Below are 6,383 nucleotides of genomic sequence, written 5' to 3' on the forward strand. Positions count from 1 at the left end.
GTAACTGGGTCATTATAAATATACACCAAAAAGAAGGATAAGGTGTGACTGTTTGAAATGGCTTTAGCTCCTAAAGGTAAACTATGTCGTTGTTAAGATAGAGTTCATTGCTTGATGTAAATAAAAGACATCTAATATATTTTTTGTTCATAGTTATGCTTGAATTGTTGATGAGCCAAATCTAATGTTTGAAGAAAAGCATTCACTAGTAGTTTTTGGTTTCCTAAGTGTCTCTAAATTTCAAAGGCATTATGGCACCATGTATGATTAGACCATTGCTATTTCTATGACCAGTTTTATTAATGTAAACTAAAACACTTGTCCAGTTCCATAGGGTATGAAAGTTTAGAAACCTTTTAACAAATGTAATTATGTGAGGTTACAAAAATGTTAATTAGTTTGTGTTGAATATTTCACAATGTACATGCTTGTATCCGAATGAAATTATCAGCTGGGCATGGTGTCACACACCTGTAATCCTAGTAGCCACTTAGGAGGCTAAGGCAGGAATATCACAAGTTCAAGACCAGCCTTAGCAATTTAGTGAGACCCTGTCTCAAAAAAAAAAAAAAAAAAAAAAAAAAAAAATAGGCCCTTCAAGGGACATTTCAGATCCATTAAACTGTAACACTATGTGCTGTCCTCTGCCATCTCATGACCAGAGGCCTCATCAGATAGATGCCAGTACTATGCTCTTGAACTTCCAGAGTCATGAGCTAAATAAAATGTCTTTTCTATATAATTAACAAAGGGTGATGTTGAGTTCAATATTCAAGGTGACATTGAGTTCAATCCCTGGTACCCTAAACCACCACCAAATAAGCAACTGCAATCATACTAAGTTTCAGAGAGATTACTGGTCAAGGCACACAACTAAAAAGCAAAACTTCTGGAACTCAAACCAATTGTATTCAGTTCCAAACAAAATAGAAGCAGTTAGCCATCAAGTAAAATACACAAAAATCAGGCTGCAGATTCCTCTTTACTTGCCAGAGCTGTTTCTGTTTGGATGTAAAAGTTACTAAATGAGAGAAGCTTGCTTGCATCTACAGCATCTGTATCAAAATACCTACTTTCAAGTGAACTTCCTGAGCTTTTTCCTCATCTGAACATGCAGGTCAATAACACTTTTATAATAATAATAATAATAATAATAATAATAATAATAATAATATTCACTATAACAGAGTTATTCCCATCATTAAAGGTGCAGAAAGAACAGACATCAAATGCTGTTCCATTCCTTCCCACTCTCCCCTTTTCTCATTTATTAGTACAAAGAAAAAAAGTGAGGATTCTTAAAAATCATTTTTCTTTGAAGGCTTATAGGATTTTCAAATGGTAAAGAAACTATGATAGCATATCAAATAGTAATAAGATACCGAACCATACCCAGCTAAAAAAGTGAAGTCTGGGGAAATTGCCTTTGAGACTTCACTTTGAGACATGGGCACCTGTTCTTACCACTTATTTTAAATGTGAGAAAGATTTGCACAATTCACGTCATCATTCCCCAGATCACCAGAGATGATGATGACATTTGCAGTACCCCCACGTGTTTCCTGAACATTTCCAGATTTCAGGAAAAGCTATCCATGCAATTTCCCACAAATTGTAATATTATTTCTTACAAAAATTCCAGTACTCAAAAATTTTTCTTTGTAAGATGCAAGCATTGTGTTGAAGAAAATCAGTAGCACCCTATAATTAGAAACTGCTGAACTGGGTGTGGTTGTGCATGCCATGTAATCCCAGTGGCTCAGGAGGCTGAGAGAGGAGAATCATGAGTTCAAAGACAGCTTCAGCAAAAAGCGAGGTGTTGAGCAACTCAGTGAGACCCTGACTCTAAATAAAATACAAACAAGTGCTAAGGATGAGGCTCAGTGTTCAAGTGACAATGAGTTCAATCCCTGGTACCCTCCACCACCACCAAATAAAAAGATTAGTGTTTCCTTTCTGACACATTACCCTAGGAAATGAGAATCTTTATTCCAGAGAATCTACTGTGTATAGCTTATTATACACAGTAGATATATATAACTGAGAGATGTCAATTTGCATGACAAAAGGATTCACCATGATAATACCATAAGGAGTTTGAAGGAGACATCAGAAGACTCGAGAAGAGATGCTATGGGCATCCAAAGAGTCTGAAATATGGTTTCTATGAGTCCCCAAAGCATCCATGGATCAAATATAACCAGTAAATCTCTCATAATTAAAATGATTGTTGCAGTGAATAAAAGCATATTCCTCTTGGTAAACATTACTGGATCATCCCAGGGGTCCTCCAGGACCCCTCAGAAATCACTCAGACCACTTCAGCCTCCAGAACTGTGGCTGGAAGCCACTGATTCACTGGTACTTATGCCAAGGCAGTTGTACAATATTTTGAATATCTCTCCTGGGTATCATAAAAACTGCTTCTTAAATAAGAATCTTTCTCCCCCCTAAAATTTTAAACACTCTTCCCTTGAGCTACTTGACAGTATTTCTACCTAAAAAAAATACTAGCAGCTGAAAGTAAGACCCAGCTCCATGAAATGCATCTCTTTCCTATAGTAGGTTTTATCAAATTATGTATGTTAAAATTTAATTTAGAATCCGTACACAGCCTGATTAAAGTTATAAGCTGTGACACTAAATTTTTTAAACTATAGAGATTAAAGATTTGCTCGTGGATGGTGCAAAACTATATGTTACAACACAAACACTCATTTCTTTGGAACCATGTATTATTAATCCCTTTACTCATCCCAACTAGAATAACGATTCAAACATAAAAGCTAAAAAGACAAAGAGAAATTTCGGTTCTATTCCTTGAAATACTAGAGTTTATTAAACTACACAACAATGCAGCACTTAGAATGCCTCTAAAAAATTATAGAGAAGACCCTAAATGGTGACCATTTATCTTTTTGCTTAACTTTAAATTGTATGAATTGGTTACAAATGGGTACTACCCAGTCAGTAAGAGCTTGTCACATGGAAATTAATAGGTTTTTGAAGGAAAATATCTGCATTTGAAGACAGAAATAAAAGTCTGAATTCTGAAAATAAAATGATAGCTATGTGCAAATTTGCAATTCACTAAAGCCATATCACCGTGATTTCTTTACCTAAAGTATGTAACAGAGCCATGAAATTTTACTCGCTAAACAACAGCTTAGAACATAGCCACACAGTAAAGGGTATTAGACAATAAATAATGGTCAATAACAAAGAGCCATGCACAAAACAACTGGTCAAAATAGGAACAGTCAGAGCTCTGAAGACACAGAGAGATACACGGATGCCCAAGAAATGCTGTTTCCATGAGCACAACAGGCAGCCACACAGATCACATTATGCTTGGATTTCTTTTGTCAAGTTCAAGATATAATGGGATGCTAGGTAAAGCAGAAGGTCAACTCCAAGGGAGTCACAAGTGAAAGTCATTTATTTATCTCCAAAAACATGATTTATAATACCTGTGAGATCCACCATCCAACAGCAGCTGAGCACACTAAAATACTCCAGGCTAAATTGTACTTGCCCCTTCCAACTTCTCTACCATGTTAGCCTTTATCTCCTGCAGGGTACACAACAAGAGGGACTACTCCAGGCCAAAGGTGTTGATGGACAGGTCCTGAAGGACGTTCTGCAAAGAAAGAGAGAGAGGTGTGAATATGTCACCAGTGTCAAGCATTCAGGCCCCATCTACCTTGGTGTCTATCCTTCAGCTGCTTCACAGAAAGAGTGAAGGTCCTTGCTACCTCTGCACCGTCAGCTTCCCATCACCACAAGACACTGTCATTACTGCTCTTGTTTCATCCATTATTAAACTCAGGGTAACAAGTGATGCCACACCTGGAGTGTGTATCCTGGCACGCACTGCATTGGAGCTTTTCTGTACTTCCTGTGGTTCCCTGCGACAAGGGACTATTACTACCAGCAGAGAAAAAGAAAGCAGAGAAGTTAGGTCACTTTTCCAAAGTCACACAGTCACAAAATATTCAATCCAGGATAGAAATTTGGACTATTCCATCTCTCACGTATTTGTTTCTAACCCACCAAGCATTCTGTTGATTTAAAAAATAACATTTAAGGCTGCTTAAGTGGGAGGCAGTGACACCTGTGTAATGTGTCTATGCAGAGATGGGGGCAGCAGAGAGGAGTCTCCAGGGGCCACCACGCCTGCTTCATAGAAATAGGGAGCAGCAGGCAAGTCTGGATGGAATCTGCATTGGCCATGGCCACAATTCTGGGGACCAAGAACAAGGAGGAGGAGGCAAGGTGCAAGAGCAAAGTCTGAAATAGATGTTACATGAATCATTTTAAGAGCTGCACACAACTATGAACATTTTAAGGCCTTTTCTCATTAAAGTATATTAGAATGAATGAATCTGCATCCTTGGATATTTTGGAGTGTCCTGGGTGCTTCTGCAAAAGTCTTGCCTTTCCACCACAGGTTTTACAAAGCATGTTTGCTGGATAACTTCCCTCAGTTGTCCTGAGTGGAGGACACCTGTGGGCTCCCAAGATGAGCTTCCAAGTAACATTCTGCTGGTCAGGCTTCTAGATGGCATCAAGCAGAGGCTTTGGAAACCTAGCCAGTGGGAGAAGTGGAATAAACTGCACAAATGTATTAATGGTTTAAGGCAGCACTTTTACTAACTGTAATGCAAAAATCTGTAGAGCTCCCAGTGTGGATGGAAGCCTCGGGTGCAAGCCTGGAGGCCCCAGTGAGGGGTATACCAGTTACCATTTCCTAAAGCATTACATAACTATGAAGAAAAAGAGCCTGGAGTCTTAAATTCAGCAAATGTGACATCATCATTTTTTGTTGACACTTTGATAAAAACTGGCTGAACAGGGTAAGTCAATGGGATCCATGGCTTTTTCCCAACTAACTTAGTTCAGATTATTAAACCATTGTCTCAGCCCCCACCTCAGTGCAAAGCACTTTATGACTTTGAAGTGCAAGGCAAAAAAGAAGCAGATAATAACCGCCTTCCATTTTTTAAGTATGAGGTTCTGACTGTGATACAAAGAGTGGATGAAAGCTGTGCTGAAGGAATGTTGGCAGACAAAATAGAAAAATTTCTAATTTCCTACATTGAGTTTAACTTGGCTGCTAAGCAGCTGACAGAATGAGGTAAGCCTCTCATGCCAGGAGTTGATGCTGAAGAATATACCTCAGCAGCAGCCCAGAGCAGCACTGCCACAAAGCACTCCAACACCAAGAACACCAAAAAGCAGCACTCCTTCACTTCCTTCACCATGGAAAACAAGTCCTCTCATACCTCCCAGAACTGCCACTCCATGGAGATCATCCCGCCTGTCGTCATCAGCTCCAGCAACCCTCAGCTTCAACAAGAATCAGAGAACTGTATGGGCTTACTTCAGTGCCCCTTCTCAGATTCATGTGAGTACAGCTGCATTCATTGTGACCCCACACCCAAACAGCCCAGTGACAACTGGCCCTTCATTCACTTTCCTGTTGATGTCCCCTTTCTAGGTGCCTTTGAAACTATGAATCCTTCCTTTCCAGCACCCCCTTCTCCTGGCTACCACTGTCCTCTCACTTCCATCCTGCCAGGTGCCGTGCTGCATCTGCTGGAATGGGACCCAGTCTCATGGCAGAATCCACTGCTCACAGGTTAGAAGACTGAATATTATAAAATGTTAGTTCTCCCCCAAATTATCTACAGATTTGATGCCATCTCATTACAATTCTAGCAGTCAAATTTGTGGAAATCTGTATATTAATTCCAAATGTATATATTAATTCAAAATTTAAGCAGGTAAGGGTCATCTCAGAACCTGGGATTATAGTATGATAAAATTAATTAGGAAGGGATGAATTTTGAGTATTAATTATTCCTGATTTTTATATTATCTACTTAATTTTATTAATGGTAGGGTTTAACAATGATTTTCAAAATTTATAAAAACTACTCTCATAAATAAATAAATGAGGGCTGACTTTAGCAAACCAATGATTCCACGTATCCAGAGAAGTTTAGGTATCTATGATTTTCTTACCAGCCATTCTCAAGTACTGGAAGAATATTAGCCTAATTAAAAAAAAAAAAAAAACAGAAAGGACAAAAATGAAAGAAATTTCAGCCCCTGCCCCAGAATATATAGTTTGATTTTCAAGAGTAAGCAGGTTTTTGAAATTATAAATAGGTCAACATTTTTTCTACTACAAGACTGGCTTTCCTTGTAGATTATAGGTAAAGTCTATGGATTTACATCTGGAGAAAACTTCATATAATGTTCTGCAAACATTTAAGAAAAAGAGGGCAATAAAGTGTTCATGGTTCCTTTAAAACAATATATATTTTGCTCAAAATGTACCCCTTGGGCCCCAAATTGTAAGTCGACCATTGAAGTTG

At 38.4% G+C, this 6,383-nt stretch overlaps 1 pseudogene; it reads left to right on the top strand.

Annotated features, from left to right (window-relative positions):
* LOC114079480 (E3 ubiquitin-protein ligase SH3RF1-like) overlaps window positions 1-5,500 on the top strand; it is a 52,357-nt pseudogene extending 46,857 nt beyond the window's left edge.
* The last annotated feature ends 883 nt before the right edge of the window (window positions 5,501-6,383 follow it).

The sequence above is a fragment of the Marmota flaviventris genome, chromosome 6 (assembly GCF_047511675.1).
Source record: "Marmota flaviventris isolate mMarFla1 chromosome 6, mMarFla1.hap1, whole genome shotgun sequence".
Classification (NCBI taxonomy): Eukaryota; Metazoa; Chordata; class Mammalia; order Rodentia; family Sciuridae; genus Marmota; species Marmota flaviventris.